The sequence below is a fragment of the Sciurus vulgaris genome (assembly GCF_902686455.1).
Source record: "Sciurus vulgaris genome assembly, contig: HiC_scaffold_152_arrow_ctg1, whole genome shotgun sequence".
NCBI lineage: Eukaryota > Metazoa > Chordata > Mammalia > Rodentia > Sciuridae > Sciurus > Sciurus vulgaris.
The window spans coordinates 58,119-81,514 of NW_027632901.1; the positions used below are offsets into that span (position 1 = coordinate 58,119).

Consider the following 23,396-nt stretch of genomic DNA (forward strand, 5'->3'; position numbering starts at 1 on the left):
ATGTGTATATATATATAAAATAGTTTATTATGTACAGCTAATTCCACTATTTTGGCTACAAAAAATTGATTTTGAAATAAATGAAATGTTGAAAGTAAATTTTGCTACCTCATTAGATATTTATAACTTAAGTTCTTGAGGGGGAAAAGTCAGTGTAGAAATACATATTACTGCAAAAATGTAGCATTCATTTTTATGTATGACTTATAGATTTTATTTCAGTTTGATATTTATTTCTCATACTAATCACAATCATGAAATCTTTAAAGTCTTGGAATATATCAACAACTGATTTACATATGTAGATGCTATTTGATACCAAGGGCTTTAAAAATGCCATTAATGGAGAAAACAAAACAAAAAAATCTTAGAACTCTCCTACTAAACAACCAAGACTCACACTTCACTGAGTATTTATTCTAATTCAAGAATTGTTTTTTTTTTTTGTTTCACCTCACTAACTTCATTGCCTGCTTTTATTTATATGGCTTTCTCACTTTTACTTTGTAGCATGAGTTGCATTGGCCTTTTTTTTAAACTAGAGAATTTTACTAGATATTTGTCATTCAAGTTTTCATCTGCTTTGTAATCAATATACCTTGAGGATCACTTTTCTAATACTTCTATAATGTACCACCTCTGCCCTATTTAAGTAGTATTTTTACTTAATGTCAAATCTTTTTCCAACTAACTGAAACTTGTATATAAAAGGGTTACTTGTAAATATGCATGTAAATAGTTCTGTTAATAAGCCACTGTTTTAACCTTGGTACATCTGTGTCTGCTAATACAGTTAGCTTTCTCACTTTTCTGCTTATTTGTTCAGTCTGAATTAAAATATGACTTTGAAAAAAAATAAAATAGGGGCGATAACTATTTGCATGGAGGAAGTGTGAGGATTAAGAGGAGTAATGTGTGCCAAGTGCCTGGTACACATTAAGTGCTTAATAAAGCGGTACAGAGATTCCAATTCCTCCAAGACAGCAAGCAATCAAAATGGTGCTGTTTATGAAGGTCTGCAGGAGTTCAGAGGAGAGGGAGGTGGCACCAGGTAGAGGGGCAGGGAAGGGGGAACCAGGTGGGCCTGGGTCCAGAAGCATGGCTGGGAGGCACCTGGTGGGAAAAGTAGGCAGTGTCCAGGGTCGGTGCTCCATTGGGTTAGGCTGGTGCATTGGGTCCCAGGTGGAATGAGCACTAACTTTTCCATCATCCTCGAACCTCTTCATTCACACACAATGGAAGTGTTGATTGCAAATTGTCTCTTTCCCTTCATTCTAGAAGCACAAGGAATTTGACTTGGCAAAGTCTATTTTACTAGCTGTTTTTTTGCATGTAGTTTCAAAGTTGTTTTAGAAACCAACCTGTCATCTGTGATTCAAACTTCAGCCTTAGTACAACAGAGCTTGATCACACTTAGTCTAAATTAAGGGGAATTTGGAAAGGTGGTTGCCAGCCACCATCTGTGGAAACCACTTGCTGGCCCCCACTCCCTCTTTGTAGGGTCCCAGTGGGCCCCTGAGTTGGTGCTGACCTCTCTCAGGCATAAACTCTGGGATTCTGTGGGGAGCACTGGTCTCTCTGGACAGCTGTTCTGAAGCCTCAGTGTTTGTCTTCATTCCTTCACAAACTTCTGTGGCCAGCCACACACAGGTGCCTGGGGTCATTGGGGTTTGCTGTCTGGGCCATGCTTCCAGGGCTGGCAATGAGGATCAGGTCCCCAGTGCGATGAAGCCCTCCTCTCCTGCCTATCCACTCTACCTTACTCCTCTGCTCCTTGGGGTGGGGAGCTGGGGTGATTTGAAGGCAGGAAGGCAGAGGACTTGGGAGTTCAGAGCCTGGAGTCCATAGCCAGGTCTAGTCCTGGCCTATGTCTTCGGCCCTGGCAGTTGTTGGGACCCTGAACAAGTCTCTCAGACTCTGTGCCTCAGTTTCCCCACCTGTAAAATGGATATAACAATGGCACTAACTTCACAAGGCAGTTGTGAGCATTTGTTGAATTAATAATAGTAAAATTTTAATGCCTTGCCTGGCCCCAGGGGACCTGTACCCAGGTGTCGGTAAACCCTCTAGGTTTCTTGTCCTCTCATCCTCACATAGGGCTGTCCCTCCCTCCCACTGCTGTTCCACTTTGGATTTCTTCTGCCATCCTTCATTCATTCACCTGGGCTGGGCACCTGCTGAAGACCAGACCCTGACTGCAGTCACAGGGACACACTGATGGACAAAGTCATCATGGCTCTTGCCCGGGGAGCTTTATCACGGGACACTTGCACACATTCAGTCCATGCCACGTGGCAAGAAGCATCCCTCCAGCCTGCTGATACTCTAGAAGTCCGATACTGTGGAGGGGAATCACCTGGCCCAGGCCTCACAGCTGCTGGTTGCAGAGCCACCATTTTGTCAGCCCCCCAGGATTCCTGGGGACTTCATGCCCCTGGTATGTGGCAGCCCGAGGAAGCCATCCTCAGACAGATGGCACTCAGTGTAACTGCAGGGCTCCCCAGTGCCCTCCATCTCGTCTGTGCTGCCAGGACAGGGAATCACGGGAAGGAGCAGGGGTGCTTGCAGGCTGGAGTGACCCAGAACAGTTTGGGAATTCTACTCTGCTTTCCTCTTCTCTCCTTTATAGAAAGGACAGGCAAATGGCATAGCTGTGGCTTGGTGAGGTGGAGTGTCCCCTGGGACAGCCTGGAATAGCTCCCCTCCCAGGGTCCCCGAGGGAGCCCACTTTGCCAACTCCTGCTTTCCAACCTCTGGCCTCCAGCACTGTGACAGCATGCATTCTCTGGCCACTCATTTTGTGGCACTTTGTTGTGGCTGCCCCAGGAGAACCCCACAGTCCCTTGCCACTGCCTGTCTCCTGGCATAAAGATGTGGCTAGAGAGGGACCCATTTTTCTAGTCCTTTGAATACTGCTCTGAAGAAAACTCATCCAGAGTGGACCAAACCTGAAGCCCAGAGCACGGGGCTGGATTAGAGGAGGCCGGAAGGGGCTTTCAGGGACTGGTGACATAGCTGACTCCCTCTGGCCTTGCATGGAGCCTGCACCTCACTGGGTGTCACTGGGCCTAAGCACTGGCAACCAGCCGGGGGGGGGGGCAGGGGAAATGAGGGGTCAGGGCTGCCATCGTAGATTTGGGAGCCACCTACCTTCAGGTAACATGTAGGGTTCTACAGGTAAATGGCAGGCCAGCCTTGTCCACCTGCAGGGCCTGCTTCCCAGGAAACACCATTCTGATCTGAGATCCAGCAAAGATGAGAGTAGTCTCATACCTGGTTCAGCCAGTGTCCCTCCTGGGCACCTCTCTGTAAATTTGATATTTATTTTTGTTAATCAAAGTAAGAACCTAATCAGCATTGATTGCTGCACTTCAGATTTTTGCAACTTTGATCAATGTATGTTTGTGTGCTTTCAAAACATGTGATATTAGTAGGCACATATTCCTGTCATGTGAATAAATGTACGTGATTTTATCTAAATATCCCAGTGTATGCACATTGTCTGTGTGTTTTAGTTTTTGGGCTTCATGCCCTGATCCAACATGCTAAGTACTGGGGTTTGCTTATCCTGGGCCTGAGGTTTGCTTTGATTCTCTTTTCAAATGTCTCTGCATTTCCTGGAACATCGGTTCCAGAGAAGTGTGCAAAAGGACAGTAGGACATGCAGTGCTCCAGACAGGGCCTGGCCGGGATAGTGTTAACCAGCGAAAGCCCAGAAACAGTTCCAGTGAGACCTGACCAAAGGAATCCCAGGTCAGGCGGTGGTATGGGGTAGCACTCTGAATCCATCAGCACAGGCTTCCACACATAGGGCTGCCATTTCTGCTTGTGGCTTAGCTGGCCCCAGCCCATCGAATGGCCTTGGGGGTCTTAAAGATCTCACCAGCCCTGGGCAGTACATGTTAACAGGGGCCAGCCCAGCACCAGGGCTGCCTCCTCCCCCATCTGGGGGTACAGACCACAGCTAGGACAAGGACAAGGATAGGATGGAGGCAGGGAAGTTATCCAAACATTACCATTGGTGGGTGGAGTCCCCAGGAGGGAGTGCGGGGCAGCAGGTAGGAGTGGAACTGGGGAAATGCATGTATGCCAAAGGCCAGGAACGTTCTGGGGGGTTTCTTTGTGCAACCTGATAACTCAGTTGCTGGAGAAGACCCTAGGATGGGGTATCAAAGACAAGAACCTTTGAAAAGGGTCAGTGGGGTCTCCCTGGAATCACCTCCTCCCCTCACTGCAGCCTCAACAAGCTCCCAGCTTCCAGGTGGCTTTGCTTCCTATGACCAGCACCTCTCTCAGTCTAGGCAGCAGATGGTACCCAAGCCCCAGGGAAACTTGACCAGGCTTGTCAGTGCCAGTGGCCATTGCCTAGGTAGTCCCCAGCCTGGAGATTCTTGGCCCAGGAAGGGATTGGTGGGCAACTGACAATGGCAGCTCAACTTTGTATGAGCCACAGCAACCCCAGGGTGCCTGCCCCCAAATTCACACGTGGAAGCCCTAGTTCCTGAGGTGATGCTATGTGGAGATGGAACATGGGAGGTGATTAGGGTTAGATGAAGATGTGAGGGTGGGGCCCTCATGATGGAATTAGTGCCCAGAGAGGAGACACCTGAGAACTTCATCACCTTCTCTTTCCTCCATGTGAACAGGCTAGGAAGAGAACCCTCACCAGACCCAACAGGTTCGCCCCTGTCCTCAGACTTTCAGCCTCCAGCACTGTAAGAACCTAAGTGTGTTTGGGTTTTAAGACACTCGTTCATAGTGTTTTGTTGTGGACGCTTATGCTAACTCATACAGACTGTGGTAATCGGGCAGTATGTCTGTGGATACTCTGATCTGGGTATCCCAGTGTCATATGTTGAAATCCTAACCCTAGGACCTATGGCTGACTGTATTTGGAGATATAGTCTTTTTTTTTTTTAATGTTTTGTATTTATTTGATTAAAAATATAATCCAGTGAAGGAAGCAAGACGAACCATGAAGTAAAGTGACCTGCCCATCCTGGTCACACAGGGGCCAAGGCAAGACTGGGATCAGGATCCTTACCCCATATCATTCCTACAATAACCTCTGTTATTGTCAGAAATGGAAAGTTGGAGAGAACCAGAGACCAGGTCACCAAAGATTAGCTCCTCATTATTTTTGCTCAAGCAAGTCTGTGTTTCTAGACTATCTCCATCCACACCCATAGTCCTTTCCATGGCCCATCTGCCATTTCTGTACTTTATCACACACATCAGTCAAAGCTCTAGGGATTTATTATAAACAGAAGTTGGGCTCTCTTGAATCTTTCTTTTCTACCCTCTTCCCTCCCAAAATGTCCCTCCAGGGGAAGTCAGTAAGCCATCATGTAAGAGGAATGGGGATGAGTGAAAGCAGGTAATGCTTTCTTCAAAACCCTCTGAAATAGCCACCAAATCCTGTTGGCTCCAGTTGAAAATCTGGCAGAAGAGGTAAGAACTTTAGCTCTCATTCTCAAGATTCTCCATGTCTACATCCTGGTGTGGGGGGGGGATTTGATCTTCTTTCATCGTTTGGGCTGTGGTTCACTAGTCCTGGCTGGTTTTGAAGGGACTTCTGCTTCCATTGCTGCCTTTTCTTTCTGAGCAAGCTGGATCTGCAGCAGGAGTTTTCCACATTTCTTCCCTGAGAGAGTAACATTGGCACGTGCACTGGATGCCCACTTCTTGAGGCGATGCCATGTGATCAGCCCTTCATCTATCACAGCCCCGACCACCTAATGCCTCAGTTGCTTCTCTTGGTTCAACACCCACCAGTGCTTGAACATCTTCTTCTTCAGTTCCATTTGGGGCCAGTTAATCTTCCCCCTGGACCCCCCCATGGGTCCCTCCTGGAGATACTGTCATTACAGTGGCAGCCAAGTCAAAATGAGGTCACTCAGGCCAGCCCTAGTCCAACCTGACTGGTGGGTGTCTTCATGAGAAGAAATAGGGATTCTAGACACATTGTGAGGGAAGACACATGTGGACAGCCATCTGCAAGTCAAGGACATCAACCCTGACCAGGGCACCATGTCAGGCTTGAGCCCTCCAGAACTGACAGGAAGTGAATCTGTGCTGTGCAAGCCTGCCAGTCTGCAGCACTCTGCTACAGCAGCTGCAGGAAGCTGAACCAGCAGGGCAGCCTCCAGAACAGCCTCCATGATGCTTCCTCCCAGGCATGAGCCCATATCCACAGAGAAACAGGGCCAATAGAATATGTATGTGTAAATATTAACAGATTTATTTTAAGGAAGTGCACAGGCAGGCAACAGGCTATAGACTCAAGCAGGAGCAGACACAGAATTCCCTCCTCTCAGGAAAGCTGAGTTTGGCTCTTGAGGCTGGGACTGATGGGATGAGACCCACCCACATTATCAAAGCTCTTCTCCTTTACTTAAAGTCTGCTGATACAAGTGTTAACCACACCTGTAACCCTTTTTTTGTTCCCCAGAGAAACACCTGGATTTGAATCTCATATAGTCCCTGGGTGTTACAGGCTGGCCCCATTAGTGGCATGATGATCCCCCATCTCAGGAGTGTGGGCTGAACTTAACACCCCATTTCTCGTGAGAAAATAGAGCAAAAGTGATGGACTGTTACTTCCAATATTAGGTCATAAAAAGACTGTGGCTCTGCCTGACCCCAGTCTCTCTCCTCTGTCATACTGGAGTGGGGTGGGTCTGTGGAGAGGCCCATGGGGCAAGGGACTGAGGGAGGCTTCTGGCCACCAGCCAACAAAGAGCTGAATCCTGCCAACAGCCACATAAGCAAGCTTGGCAGTGGACCCTCCCTCAGGCCAGCCTGGAGATGACTCCAACCCACCAACATCTTTTGACTGTGAGCCGTGAGAGCCAATGAGCCAAAGGACCTAGCTGAGCCACACCCAGTTCCTGACCTCCAGAAGCTCTGAGAAAATAGCCTAGCTTCCAGCTGCTCAGGGGTGCGGAAAGTTGTCAGGTGGCACAGATCTGCCATCTGAGCCCCTCTGCATTCTGCTCCGGCTGGCCTAGCTGCTTGCAGATCTGGGGAGACCAGAGCCTCCTACTTCCTGTGCTTCTAGTGGCTACTGTCTACCTGGATTACTCACCTGCTCCATCCCAGTCCCAACTTTTCCCACCTGGTAACAACTTTTCATCTTCCAAGGCTCTGATATTATTTCTGCAATAACAGGATTTAAATAGTGCCTCCCTCTCCTCCCTGAGGCCCTCACCCCTGTCCCATCTCCCCCTGCCTGGGTAGATACAACTTCTCCACACACCTTGGCCTCCTGCCTCCTCCCCAAAGCCAGCTGTATTCAAGCAGGGACCCTGTGTTGGTCTCACTGTTCTATCCTCGTGGACTTGAAGTTCTCAGTAATTTTTGATCACAGGCCCTGGGTTTGCATTTTGCACCAGGGACTACAAATGACAGAGCTGTTCCTGCTCCTTCCATGTTGAGTGGTTGGTTTTCTATCATGCTCAGGCCTGCAGGCAGTTGAGGAAGGGGACTCTGTTAGTTACACTTGGGCTCCCGGGAAGTGCCTGCTGTGTAACAGGGCTCACTAGGAGACTGAGCAAATGTTCCCAAGTAGCAGAGGCTTCCTAGTGGCTCCAGGTTTGGGTGGGTGAATCCAGGCCTGGCCGGGTGAATCCAGAGGGAGTGACCTCCCTGATTTGAAGCCTGGGGGAGCCACTTCATCCAGGTCATCTACTCACACAGTGGATGCTGGAGACAGAGTGGGCTGAGGCACCCCCATGCTGGTCTGGGCATTGCATGTCATGGGCCACTGGAGTGTCTGTGTCAGAACACCACTCCCAGGAGAAAACCTAACAGCTGGTTTGCCATTTGAATGTCGCAAAATTGCTACTACAAGGCAGTCCATAGGGCTGGCACGTAGTAATTTGGGGACATTGTGCAAGGCCCTGGGTTCCATCCCCAGCACCACAGATAAATAATCAAAAGATCAGTCCAGGCTAGATTTCACTCACCCAAGCCAGAGGCACTTTGTGCATGTAGGAGGCTTGGTGGAAAAGTGTTCTGGAAACAAGCCGGTCTTGGCATGTGAGGCAAGTGGGCAGAGATGGGCTGATCCACATTAGAGGCTGGGGTGGGGCGTGGGCATCGCCTCCCTCAGCCTGTCCCTTATCTGACACAGCAGGTGAAGGCAGGAACCAGGGCTTGGGCAGGCTCTGCTGGGCCTGGGGTGCCAGGCTCCACAACTAAGGTACGTCAATAAGTATACTCTTGCTTTGGAACTCTGATTCCATCCTATGTCCCGAGGCTACAGACAGGGCAGCCATTCACTGGGAAACAGAGATAAAGAGACAGGGAGGGGAGGGGTCAGGCACCATGCTCTGGGTCCTGCAAACTTGGTTTCCACCACTGCCCTGCATCTGATCGCTGGATGTGACCTGTCCTAGACCACTGCATGATCTGCCTGGGCCACCTGCCATGGCCTACTGCCTCCCTCCCCTCCTCCCCATACCACCCCCACTCAGGAGGCATGATTCCCAAATACACAACAGCCCACCCAAGGCAGCACCCCCACCATCTCCTTTACTGGGCTCACATGGAGGCCACAAGTGACACTGCCCTTGTCATCCCAGGGCCAGGTACCAGAGAGGTGGTAGAGTCCCATGCACCACAGCACCCGGAAATTACTCAAACTAGCCAGTCTAAGCCTGCCTGACCTGCTTTTTCCATTCCTTTGTGGGAGAACCACAATAAAGACACTCATCCACAATTCCCTTCCCTCCCTCTGTCTCGTGACAGACCCTGGTGCTCCCCCATTTCTTTACCCACTTCCCATGGTGTGTGTCCTCCATCTCTGGGAACTGTGAATAAAACTTGTCTTTCTGATGGCAGATGTCTCCTGATCTGCCTTACTTTACTTTAGATTTTATATTAATACCCTATGTAAAAACAGTAAAAGCAAACAAAACCCACTCAGTCTTCCTTCCCATTACCAGGACAGGCAGAATAATTAAATAAATACCTCTCTTTCAGTTCCCTCATCCACTCATCCCTCCACCCATCCATTTGTCTATCCATCCACTGATCCATCGATCCACCATCCACCCATCTATCCATTCACCCACCCATCCAACCATCCATCAATCCATCCTTCTTCCTTCCTTCCACCCATCCCATATTACCTGAGCAGTGTGGTAGTTTTTAAACATCTTCCAGAGTACAGCTTGTCCTCCTACTTTGTCACAATATCTTTTTGGCTTATGAACTTTAAATTTTTCAAGTTAAATTTATTTCTTATTCTGTATATTATACTTTTGGAATCTTACTACATCTTTCTCTAAATGTCCTAAAAACATTCTCCTATATTTTCTCCTAAAAATTCCATATTTTTAACATTTTGCCTTCTCACATTTAGGCCTTTAATCTGAGTTATTTTCATGTCCTCATAACTGAATCACCTCCCCAAAGTCCACCTCCTAATGCCATCACACTGGGTCTCAGATTTCAATATATAAATCTGGAGGAGACAATGCCCAACAGTTTGATTCAATACTGACTTCTACAGTTGATGCAGATTCCACAAGTTAAGGGACAGTCCTGTACAACAGGTTCCACCCAGCGCCAGATGCTAATGGGGCTAGGCAGGTGCCCCAGGTTGCCTGCACCCCCATCCCCTGATTGCAAACTTGGAGGTTCCTGCAATCATACCCAGGTCCAGTGATTCTCTAGAATGACTTTTGGGACTGAAGAAAGTATTCTACTTCTAATTACAGTGCAATTACAAAGGACCCCTCAGAAGAGCCAAATGGAAAAAGTGCAGAGACGAGGCCTGAGGGGAGGAGGGCATGGAGCTTCCAGGCCCTTCCCAAGTGTGCCACCGTCCCAACACCCAAATATACTGAACAACCCAGGAAATCCTTGAAGGTGGTACTGAAGTTTCATTATTTGCAGTGATGGATATTGGTGATCAATGTTGGTGAACAAATGCAGTCTCTGCCCCTCTCCTTGCTCTGGAGGTCAGGGAATGAAGCTGGAAGGCCCCAGTTCCCTGTGACCAGCCACAGGGGTGCCACCAGGCTTCACCTTATTAGCCCAAACTCTAGAAGAACAAGAGATATTCTTTTCACTCAGGAAAATCCCAAGAATTTTAGCAGCTCTGAACTTGGATCTGGGTATGAAAAACCAAATATTTATTTTTATTATACCACACACAGGTTTCCTTTTTTCTATTACATTTTGAAAGTTTTGATAGTTGATAATTTTACACATTTGTCTATTTCATCTGCTGTAACTTTTTTTACATCAAGTTGCTCATGGGTTTTTAAGATTTTTCTAATGAATTCTACTGTGAATTTGTGACTTCCTGATAATGTTCACTTGTGTTTTTTGCCTTTTTTTCATTATCTTTAATTCCAAAAGCTTATCTACTTTATCTTCTTAAAGAATCCACTGCACATTTGCTAGTTCTTTCTTTTGTCTATTTTCTATCCTTGAATTACTGTCCTTGTCTTTATTATTTCTGTCCTTCCATTTCTCTAGTATTAATTTCCCATTTCTTGTATTGAATGCTTACTTTATGAATTTCCACTGTAACTTGCCAACTAACAAGCATTTTATTTTTTTCCCTCTGAACTCATTATTTTTTTATTGTAAACAAAGGGGATACATATTGTTGCTGTGTTTGTACATGGAGTAAAGGCATACCATTTGTGTAATCCTAAATTTACATAGGGTAATGCTTGATTCATTCTGTTAATTTTTCCCTTCCCCCCACCCATCCCACCCCTCTTTTCCCTCTATACAGTCCTTCCTTCTTCCATTCTTGCCACCCTCCCTAACCCTAACCCTAAACTTAACCCTAACCCTAACACTAACACCTCCCACCCCCCATTATGTGTCATCATCTGCTTATCAGCAAGATCATTCTTCCTATAGTTTTTTGAGATTGGCTTATCTCACTTAGCATGATATTCTCCAATTTTATAGCTGCTCAATTCACAATAGCCAGGTTGTGGAACCAACCCAGATATCCTTCAATTGATGAATGGATAAAGAAACTGTGATATATATATATATATATATATATATATATATATATATCTCCAAAAGGTTTGCCTGGCTCCTGTTCCCTAACCAGTGGCCCTTCCCAGGTCCCTGACCCTGTAGGCTCTCCCCTGCCTGCTGGACATCCCATGTTGGCCAGTCCCCTGGAGGACTGGACACAGGGTTCAGGCAGCAGAGCACGCTGGGGCATGTCCACATGTGGAAGGGGCCACGTGTGGTTTTGGCCACCCTGGCAGACGTGTTGGGTGGCCCCCTTGGCACCTGTGGCCAGGAAGGTGAGGACAGTGTGCTGGGGGACTCACTTTGGCCTTGCGCAGCAGCTGCTGGAACTCAGGCTGCGGCAAGTGGCTGTGGTTCTTCACAAAGGCAGGGACCTCAGGTGACTTCTGGCTCTCATAGTACACAGTGCCGTGGATCTCCATGTGCTTGTTCAGGATGCCCAGGAACTTCTCCTTCCCCTGGAGGAGGAGGGAGAGGAGGTGGAGCCTCATCTCAGGTCCTCAGCAGTGCCAGCACAGCAGATGCCCCACCTTGGGGTGGCCTTCTGCCAGCTGTGCAGCCCTGGGCAAGGCCCCTCTCCACTCTGGTTCTCAATTTTTTATCAGTGAGCTCCAGAGCTTGGACTAAACCAGAGGCTTTCCATTTATTTTTAGTCACGCAATTTTTCTTCCAAAGGAAGCCAACAGGACCGCACACTAAATTAATCCAGGTATATCTGCTTGGCCTCCTCTAACCCTCAAAGGACCCCAAGTACCTCTGAAGAGCTGCAGAGCTCTCAGGAGCTCAGATCACCCCCACACACCCATTCCTTCATCCTCCATCCATCCACCCATCCTTCCATCTACCACCCCCAGAGACAGCCTAGAACCTGGTGAAATAGCAGTTAAGCTCCCAAGGAGACGCCACATCTGACGGGCTAAAGAGAGACCATACCTTCACTCGCCAGTCCCTCAGGACTTTGCTCTTAATTTAGACCCAGTCCTAACAAGGGTGCTTATCTGGCTTTCCTGCCCAGAGTTCTCAGAGAGCCACAAGTTAGATGCTGTTGGAGGGCAGAGTGAGGACAGTCACAGTTAAAGGTGACAGTAGGCAGATTCCCAGCAGGGCTCACACTGAACAGCAGGAGTTCTGCACACCTCAGCATCCTCCAAGGGTGTGCCATGCACTGGGGAGGCAGAACCCACCCCAGCTATCAGGGAAGTTTAGGTTATTTTCAGTACACCGCATCTCATAGGGCAGTGTACACATGTATTCTAGAGTCCCATTCAAAGCAGAACGCTCAGCACTGGCAGGCCCCACCCTGGTCAGCTCTGCATGCGGCCTGCTGGTCATTTAAACAGGGTTCACCTAACAGCTAGTTCTGCAGGACAGACCTACCCTATCTTATCCCCACCAAGAGAAAGTAGCTAAGGTGTCATTGAGATTTGCAGGGACACTGACTGCCAGCTGCACCCGTCTCCAGCCACTGCCCCGCACTGTCCCCTGGAGCACTGGGGACTCCTCAGAGTCGCCTCCACACAGGACCAGCAGAGAGATCAAGAGGCTGCAGGTGAACCAAGATTGCTTATTTATGTGGTCCTCTTGCCCCGCCCCCTCCCTTCATCTATTTAAACCCAAAGCCCAAGTCAGTGACCCAAGACAGGGGTGAGAGGTGGCCTCACTCTGCCCTCCCAGCACAGCCTCAGTGGTTAAAGCTCCTCTCCTCTCTGCACCATGACCTTTCAGTCTGGCCCAGGACTCTGCTGACACCCTTGGCTTGGAAAAGTTGGCCTGCTGGTTCGCCACCCATCACGGCGGTCCAAGCAAGTGTCCCTGGAAAGCCACCAAACCCCTCACTCTGTACTGTGTGCTCAGGGTCCTCCTGGCCTTGGGGAGGTCTCCCACAGGCCACCCTCTCCCTGATCCCTGTCCTCAGGGAGGCTCCTCTCTGCATCCCACTGTGCCCAGGAGAGACAGGGAGGAAGAGGGCGGCCTCCCCCACCTCCATCTCCACCCCCTGCCCCGGCACTCACGGAATGTGGTCACGAACTGCTTGGTGTGCAGCGGTGCAGCGTGGCATACTTCTCGTGGTTGTATGCAAGCTTGGTTCCAAAGGTGTCAATGACCAGGAATCAGCACCTGCCCCCCCAGGGATCAGGAGCAGGGGTTATGCTTCTGTGTCCTGGGCTAGGGTTTCCCCAGCCAGGAGCCCTGTAACTGGTCAGTGGCTGGGTTGGGATAGTGTCCTGTGTGGCAGAGCTTGGCCTCCAAAACTCTCCCTGTGTGACTTCAGCAAGCGCCTTGACCTCTCTGTGTCACTGCCCAGTCAAGTGGGATCACAACAGCCCAATCCCCAGGTCCCTGGTTAGTGTTCAGAAGCTGTTCTCCCTGCTGCCCAGGAGCAGCTGCTTGGAGTGGGGTCCCTCCCTGCTCTCCCCAGGGGCCCACCTGGGTGAGGGTCCTGGGGGGACTGTGTTGGTGGAGTCATTGCCCCCATGCCTCCTCTGCCAGGTGAACTACTTGGCCAGGGGATGATGGTGGGAGGCCTGTTCTCCTCCCTCTGCCATCCTCAGGGGCAGAGGCTCTGAGTCCAGGGGCCTCACCTCTGTGGATCTGCACCCCGGGTTCCGAGGCCCCAGGGCATCCTGTGTCCACCTGCCTACGAGTGGGCCCTGAGGTAAAGTAGAGCAGTCGCCTCACAGGATGCTCCCCCTGACGCCCTCCTTCTCATAACACAGAGTCAGGTGCCCAGTGCTGAGGTTGGCACTGTTTCCCAGAGCAGGGCCCGGGCGGGAGGAGGGCAGGAGGAGGGAACCTAGTGCCAGCTTATGTGCATTGAAAATAAAAGAAATAACGCTGCCTGTCACTTTTTTCCCTAATAAAATCATGTGGGATAGTCAGTGGGACTGGAGCAAATGTAATAAGTAGCAGGGCTCTCTGTGCTACATTAAACCCGCACCCGCTGGCTGCAGGAATACAGGGAGCGATGCCACTGGCCTTCCTCCAGACCTTCCATTTTCACACATATTTCTGTGCACGTTTGGTGGTGCAGTTTTCGATCCAGCAATGGCCTGCCAACCCATGAGTAAGTCTGTCCTGTGTGGTAGGGTGCCCTGGTTCCTTCAATATGTTTCTTTTGATGGATGATTTAACACAAAATCTTCAGGAATTAACTTGGAAATGTTTGCCTTTTCCACAATGAGGTCAGATAAAATATGCTGACACCTAGGCTGCCACATTCACCAGGCACTGAAGTTTCCTCGGGCTAGTCGCAAGCCCTCTGCTTCTCACCACCTGTGCTCCGGGAGCTCCGGGGGGGTGCAGCAAATGTAACCTGCCCCAGCTGGATTCCTCCTCTACAGCCGCAGGCTGCACACGGTATCCAAAGCTGTCCCTGGATAGGATTGAAGTCCTAACTTTGACTATTTTAAAATTAAGAACCTCTGCTCCTTGGAGGGGAAAAAACCATAGGGAAATTGCAAAGATACATGCAAATTAGATTTTTTTAACACACACAACTCACACAGGATTTGGATCTGATATATAAAGAGCCCTACAACACAATAAGGAGAAGAACCCAGCGAAAAATGTGAATGGGCATTTCACCAATAAGAAGCAACAGCAAAATTCATGGAAGACCCAAGATGGCAGACTAGAGGGTGACTGCATCTCCTGTCACTCCAGAACCCAGGATTCAAGAAGAGGAGGTATTGAGAGACTCGGACCAACATGGAGCCATGGAGTGAGTCTCTCCCACTGGGTGAAGCTCGTCCCGGGTGGCAGGCCCAGACAGGGGCAGCTTCTCGGAGCAGGGCAGGGCAGCCACATTCTTCCCCAAGCAGCTCTGCTCCCTCCAGTGGCAGGCTGAATCCACAGCCAGCTTCTTGGAGCAGGCTACCCAGTGAGAGCTTTCCCGCACAGAGCCAACCCCAAGTCCTGGACCCAGCGGTGGGCCCCAGCACACAGGTAGCTCCTGGGACCAGGGCAGGGCAGCCAGACACTTCCCCAAGCAGCCCTGCTTCCTCTGGTGGCAGGCTTGTTCCACAGCCAGCTTCTTGGAGCAGGCCGCCCAGTGAGAGCTTTTCTGCAGAGAGCCAACCCCAAGCCCCGGACCCAGTGGTGGCCCTGGTGCACAGGCAGCTTCTGGGACTAGGGCAGGGCAGCCAGAGACTTCCCCAAGCAGCCCTATTCCCTCCGGTTTCAGGCTCAATCCACAGCCAGTTTCTTGAAGCAGGCCGTCCAGTGAGAGCTTTTCTGCACAGAGCCAACCCCAAGCCCCGGACGCAGCAGCAGGCCCCATCCCTCAGGCAGCTTCTGGGAGAAAGGCTGGACAGGGAGAGGCTTTCCCCTAGCAGCCTGGCTCCCTCAGGTGGGGGCAGGCCCTGTATATAATCAGCTTCTAGGAGCAGGACCACCAAGTGAGAGGATTTCCACACAGAACCAGGCCCCAACCCTGGACCCAGTAGCGGGCTAGGGGCAGCTTTCTTCAGAAGCACTGCATTATCAAGTTCCTCCAAGACTTCAGGCTACAGAAGGCTGGGAGGTGATATACTGGAAATCTACAGGGACACTATAAGCCAAAGAGGAAATCTGCAATATCTCAGAGTCCCACTGATACCTGACCAATATGGGAAAACAAGGGAAGAAAATGTCCCCAAAAACCCTAGATACTGTATCAATAAAACCCAATGAGAGCACAGCAGAAGAAGTGTCAGAAAGGGAGTTCAGAATGTACATAATTAAAACAATCAGGGAAGCAAATGAGGAGAAGAAAGAGCAAATGCAGGCATTGAAGGAGGAGATGAAAGAGCAAATGCAGGAATTAAATGATCGCACCAATCAACAGTTAAAAGAGCAAATATGGGAAGCAAAAGATCATTTCAATAGAGAGATACTGAAAAAACAAACAGAGATCCTTGAAATGAAGGAAACAATAAACCAAGTTAAAAACTCCATAGAAAGCATAACCGTGGAAGACAGAACCTCAGATATTGAAGACAAAATATTTAACCTTGAAAACAAAGTTAAACAGAGAAGATGGTAACAAATAATGAACAGAATCTACAAGAATTATGGGATAACATGAAAAGGCCAAATTTAAGAATTATTGGGATTGAGGAAGGCTTAGAGAAACAAAGCAAAGGAATGAACAATCTATTCAATGAAATAATATCAGAAAATTTCCCAAATCTGAAGAATGAAATGGAAAACCAAGTACAAGAGGCTTAAAGGACTCCAAAAATACAAAATTACAACAGACCCACACCAAGGCACATTATTATGAAAATACCTAACATACAAAATAAAGACAGAATTTTAAAGGCCATGAGAGAAAAGAATAAAATTACATTCAGGGGAAACCAATAAGAATGTTAGCAGATTTTTCAATCCAGACCCTAAAAGCTAGAAGGGCCTGGAACAACATTTACCAAGCCCTGAAATAAAACGGATGCCAACCAAGAATCTTATACCCAGCAAAAGTTACTTTCAGATTTGACAATGAAATAAAATCCTCCCATGATAAACAAAAACTAAAAGAATTTACAAAAAGAAAGCCGGCATTAGAGAACATTCTCAGCAAAATATTCCATGAGGAAGAGATGACAAATCAGCAACAGGAGGAACTAGCCTAAAGGAAGAGCCAAATGAAGGAGAAACCAAACCATGTCAAAAAACAAAAATGAGTCAAATGACTGGGAATACAAATCATATCACAATAATAACCCTGAATGTTAATGGCTTGCACTCATCAATCAAAAAACATAGACTGGCAGATTGGATTAAAAAGAAAAATCCAACAATATGCTGCCTGCAAGAGACTCATCTCATAGAAAGAGATACCCATAGACTAAAGGTGAAAGGATGGGAAAAAACATACCATGCACACGGACACAGCAAAAAAGCTGGAGTATCCATCCACATTTCAGATAATGTGGACTTCAAGTCAAAACTAGTCAGAAGGGATAAAGAAGGACATTACATACTGCTTAAGGGAAGCATAAATCAGCAAGACATAAGAATCATAAATATATATGCTGCGAACTTTGGCTCATCCATGAATGTCAAACAAATCATCCTCAATTCCAGAAATCAAATAGATAACAACACAATAATACTATGCGATTTTAACACACCTCTCTTACCATTGGATAGATCTTCCAAACACAAATTGAATAAAGAAACCATAGATCTCAATTACACAATCAACGCTTTAGACTTAACGGACATATATAGAATATACCATTCAACAAAGAACAAACACACTTTCTTCTCAGCAGCACATGAATCCTTCTCTAAAATAGACCATATTTATGCCACAAAGCTACTGTTATCAAATACAAGAAGATAGAGATACTACCTTTTATTCTATCAGTACATAATGGATTGAAATTAGAAATAAATGACAGAATAAAAAACAGAAACATCTCCAATAACTGGAGATTAAAAAATACACAATTATATGATGAATGGATAACAGAAGACATCAGGAGGGAAATAAAAAAAAATTCTTAGAAGTAAAGGAGAACAAAGACACATCATATCAAAATCTCTGTGACAATATGAAAGCAGTACTTAGAGGAAGATTTATTTCATGGGGTGCATTCAACAAAAGAAGTAAAAATCAACAAATAAACAACTTAACACTACAGCTCAAAGCCCTAGAAAAAGAAGAGCAGACAAACACGAAAAGTAGTAGAAGACAGGAAATAGATAAAATCAGAGCCAAAATCAACAAAATTTAAACAAAAGAAACAATCGGAAAAATTAAAATAAATAGTTGGTTCTTTGAAAAAATAAACAAAATTGGTAAACCCTTAGCCATACTAACAAAGAGAAAGAGGGAGAAAACTCAAATTACTAAAATTTGGAATGAACGAGGAAATATCACAACAGACACGAATGAAATACAAACATAATTAGAAGCTATTTTGAAAATATATATTCCAAAAAAACAGAAAACCTCAAAGACATCAACAAGTTTCTAGAGACATATGAATTACCTAAAATGAACCAGGAGGACATACACAACTTAAATAAATCAATTTCAAGCAATGAAATAAAAGAGGTCATCAAAAGCCTACCAACAAAGAAAAGTCCAGGAACAGATGAGTTCTCAGCCGAGTTCTACAAAATCTTTAAAGAAGAGCTCATTTCAATACTCCTCAAAGTATTCCATGAAATAGAAGAGGAGGGAATCCTCCGAAACTCATTCTATGAAGCCAATATCAAACCAGACAGAGATACTTCAAGGAAAGAAAATTTCAGACCAATATCCTTAATTAACATTGATGCAAAAATTCTCAACACAATTTTAGCAAATTGCATTTAAATTTTATTAAAAAGATAGTGCACCAAGATCAAGTGGGTTTTATCCCAGGAATGCAAGGTTGATTCAACATCCAGAAATCAATAAATGTCATTCACCATATCAACAGACTTAAAGTTAAGAATCACATGATCATTTTGATAGATGCAGAAAAAGCATTCAATAAAATAGAGCATCCCTTCATGCTCAAAACACTAGAAAAAATAGGGATAGTGGGAACATTCCTTAACCTTGAAAAGGCCATCTATGGTAAGCCCATGGCCAATATCATTCTAAATGGTGAAAAACTGAAAGCATTGCCCCTAAAAACTGCAACAAGGCAGGGATGCCCTCTTTCACCACTTCTATTCAACATCGTCCTTGAAACTCTAACCAGAGGAATTAGACCGACCAAGAAAATTAAAGGATACCAATAGGAAAAGAAGAACTCAAACTATCCCTGTTCACTGATGACATGATCATAGATTTAGAGGAACCCGGAAATTCCACCAGAAAACTCTTAATACTCATAAGTTAATTCAGTAAAGTAGCAGGTTACAAGATCAATGCTCATAAATCCAATACATTTTTAGACATAAGTGACAAACCATCAGAAAGAGAAGTTAGGAAAACTACCCCATTCACAAAAGCCTCAAAAAAAATGAAATACTTGGGAATCAATCTCACAAAAGACATAAAAGACCTCTACAATGAGAACTACAGAACACTTAAGAAAGAAATTAAAGAAAACCTTAGAAGATGGAAAGATCTCCAATGTTCTAGGACAGGCAGAATTAATATTGTCAAAATGGATATACTACCTACAGTGCTATACAGATTTAATGAAATTCCAATTAAAATACCAATGATGTACCTTACAGAAGTAGAGCAAGCAATTATGAAATTCATCTGGAAGAATAAGAAACCCAGAATAGCTAAAGCAATCCTTAGCAGGAAGAGCGAAGCAGGGGGTATCGCAATACCACATCTTCAACTCTACTACAAAGCAATAGTAACAAAAACAGCATGGTATTGGTACCAAAATACACATGTAGATCAATGGTACAGAATAGAGGACATGGACAACATCCCAAATAAATACACTCTTCTCATATTAGACAAAGGGGCCAAAAATATGCAATGGAGAAAAGATAGCCTCTTCAACAAATGGTGCTGGGAAAACTGGAAATCCATATGCAACAAAATGAAATTAAATCTCTATCTCTCACCCTGCACAAAACTCAACTCAAAATGGATCAAGGACCTCGGAATCAGAACAGAGACCCTGCATCTTATGGAAGAAAATGTAGGTCCAAATCTTCAAAATGTTAGCTTAGGATCAGACTTCCTTAACAGGATTCCCACAGCACAAGAAATAAAAGCAAGAATCAACAACTGAGATAGATTCAAACTAAAAAGCTTTCTCTCAGCAAAGGAAACTATCAGTAACGTGAAGAGAGAGCCTACAGAGTGTGAGAAAATCTTTGCCATTCATACTTCAGATAGAGCACCAATTTCCAGAATATATAAAGAACTCAAAAAACTCTACACCAATGATACAAATAATCCAATCAACAAATGGGCTGAGGAAATGAACAGACACTTCACAGAAGATGTACAAGCAATCAACAGATATATGAAAAAATGTTCAACATTTCTAGTAATAAGAGAAATGCAAATCATCTCACCCTAATTAGAAGGGCAATTATCAAGAACACAAGCAACAATAGGTGTTGGCGAGGATGTGGGGAAAAAGGTACACTCATACATTGCTGGTAGGTTTGCAAGTTAGTGCAGCCACTCTGGAAAGCAGATGGAGATTCCTCAGAAAACTTGGAATGGACCCACCATTTGACCCAGCTATCCTACTCCTCGGCCTATACCCAAAGGACTTAAAATCAGCATACTACAGAGATACAGCCACATCAGTGTTCATAGCTGCTCAATTCACCATAGCCAGATTGTGGAACCAACTTAGATGTCCTTCAATTGATGAATGGATAAAGAAACTGTGGCATATATATACAATGGAATATTACTCCGCCATGAAGAATGATAAAATTATGGCATTTGCAGGTAAATGGATGAAACTGGAGAATATCATGCTAAGTGAGATAAGCCAATCACAAAAAAGCAGAGGATGAATGATCTTGCTGATAAGTGGATGATGTCACATAATGGGGGGTGGGAAGGGTTAATGTTAGGGTTAGGGTTAGGGTTAGTGTTAGGGAGGGGGGCAAGAATGGAGGAAGGAAGGACCGTATAGAGGGAAAAGAGGGGTGGGAGGGGTGGGGGGAAGGGAAAAATGGCAGAATGAATCAAACAACATTACCCTATGTAAATTTATGATTACACAAATGGTATGCCTTTACTCCATGTACAAATAGAGAAACAACATGTATCCCATTTGTTTACAATAAAAAAAGACAAAAAATTCATTTTACCAGTTCGAAACAAGATGATTCAAAATATTAGCCACTAATAGTTGGAGGGCTTTGGTAAATAATGTAAATTACATTCAAAATAAACCAAAACATTTGAAATTAGGGTAGTCTATATTATAAGGTGGGTCCCACTTTTAACTCTGCTTTGAAACCTGAGGTGGGGGCAGCAGCAAGTGCACAATAAGAAAAAATACAGATGAAAAAATTTACAGTATCTTGAGAAGTACATTTCAAACATTCACTAAGGAAAGCAGACATTTCCCCTATTGCAAACTTACATGGTTCATGTGAATAGCACACTGCACATCACTCAGAGATTCACGAGATATGGAGTTTCTTTTTCATTAATCCTATAGCTACCCATAAACTGCCAAAATTTCTTCAACCTTGACAAATATTCCCAGTCTTGAAAAATACATGAAGAGATGAGGAGTGATAAGAAGTGCTTTTTATTTTTTCATGAACTCAGAGCCTCCTTTAATTTAAATATTTCAAAATAGGCTCCTGAAAAATTGTACGTGCATGCTCACAAACAAACACACACACACACCTACATATAAATACTAACGTGTTTCAGATCTTTTTCTAATGACATGTAGAATTGTAAATGCTGAAATTCTATCATGGAAGGCAAACAAGGTACATAACAATTCATTACTTCTACTTTAATTAATTGAACATCATTTTTCAGTCAGTCTCTGCATTTATAAACTCTATCTTAAAATTGTGATAATGGATTTGCCAAGTAATTAAACATACCATATAGGGTAATGACTGCTATTTAGATAAATTCATTAGTTAAAAGAAGCCAAGAAGACTACAGGATGAATTCACAGGGTATGTTCTGAACTGATTTCTTCTACTTAAAATAAGATTAGAAAAAAATATAGCCCTATGTTTAAATTATGAAGAATATAATGAAAATATAGAACATTCTTCTTCAGTATCTTCACCTGCATATATTTTTTCCTCAAAACTTCCTGTATACCTTACTGTAAGTGACACATTCAATATAGAAATATTTGTAAAATTTAATAAAAAGGTAAGAAAAGCCAAAACAATTAATTAACTTGATCCTTGTATGATTTATGAAGCATATTTTTGAAAGAATGTTCCAGATTTTCTTTACTTTATTTATTTACATGTAGTGCTGAAAACTGAACCCAGTACTTCACACATGCTAGGGAAGTGCTCTACCATGTAGCTATAACCACAGTCCTGCCTGTGTCTATTTTTCAAATCATTTTATTTTGAATAACTATCATGTATGACATTATATATGAAGAAAATATAATCTCATCTACATTGATGAATATGAATAAGTATACATACCTTGCTAAAAGGTTCCTGTAGTGAAAGTAGTTTCCTGCTTGTACTGGTAGGTGGGTTCCTCGTAAGTGGCAGTTTCTGCCTGCTGATGTTTCAGCAGAAGGCAGAAGCTCATGACCAATTTTCTTTTGCAGGGTTCTTGCTCTCTGAGTCCAAAAGACAAAACCTCCGGAAGAACACTGAACAGCAGCTTCCAGCTTGAACGGGCAGCAGCTAGCAGGATATATATACCTTTTGGGTAAATGCTATTGGTTCACATTTATGCTAATAAGGGTTTGGAAAAGTAGCAACGCCATTGGTCCAAATTTCTCTGCCACCACGCCCCCTTAGGGGAAAACGGAAGTGAGGGAAGAGCAGGAACATGTGACCTAACCAATAGTGCATTTCCGTTTTACATGCCGCCATTAGCAGAGGAGTGGAAGCCAGAGCGAGGAAGTCAAAGCTGCTGCCTTCGCCAGAGTGGCAGCCGCCGCCACCGCCTGCTCCAGGGATGCTGCTGCCTCTGGGACTCCGCTGCCTCTGGGACGCCATCGCCGCACACTCTGCCTCCAGGACACTGCTGCTGGAGCACAGGAGCCACTACCGCCGCGTCCAGGGTACTGGAGCCTCCACTGGTGCAGCTGCATCCAGGGCGCCAGAGCCTCAGCAGCCACCATCGTGAGGTCCCAAGTGAAGGAGCCAACTCCACCGCTGACGCTGCCTCCTGGACACAGGAGCCTCCACTGCCTCCTAGCACTTCGAAGAAGGAGGTAGGTGCTAGGAACCCCCCCAGGTAGGGTGCACGCACCTTGGGTGGGGAACAGCAGCGTCTAGAGTGTTTCTCTTTCTTGACAAGAGCCAGCGCTTTAGAAGCAGGTTCACCCAGGTTGGTGGTCTACTGCCTGAGGGCTAGAGGTGTGACCCTTGAATTTGGGGATGTGGGGCCAGAGGTAAGGGGGTATTTCTGGTGTCTTAGGCTTTTTGCAGGGCTGGATTTGGTGTGAGGATCCTCCCTGTATGCAGCCTACATTGAGGTGTCTGTGTGGGTGGGACCCATTTGTGGAGGAACAGGTGTGTGGGTCTAAGTGAGGGGATCTTAAAGGAGTGACAAGGTCCTGGTTTGAGGCAGGGTCCATTGGGTGGGGGCAATTTTGAAAGGGACTGCTAAAGGGGGCCCAGTTGTCAGTAAGGGGACAGGTTCAGTTTTGGTATATAACAACTCCCTCCTGCACACCCGCACCGCACATTCTCAGTCATTGGAGTCACCTCCAGGAGCCAGGAGGCTCCTTCAGTGAGGGTCCTTGGTTAGAGTTTGTGGACTGCTCCCTTGGCAGACAGAGTCT

General features: G+C 45.7%; 1 pseudogene across 1 annotated transcript in view; it reads right to left on the reverse strand.

The window, feature by feature from the left end:
- Positions 1–3,152: 3,152 nt before the first annotated feature.
- Positions 3,153–23,396, reverse strand: part of LOC306652232 (CCR4-NOT transcription complex subunit 4-like) — a 98,587-nt pseudogene continuing 78,343 nt past the window's right edge. Inside the window, exons 9-10 of the transcript in view lie at positions 11,319–11,474; positions 3,153–3,239 (exon numbers count right to left, since the gene is read on the reverse strand). The product of the transcript in view is annotated as a CCR4-NOT transcription complex subunit 4-like (transcript). The remainder of the gene's footprint in view (positions 3,240–11,318; positions 11,475–23,396) is intronic.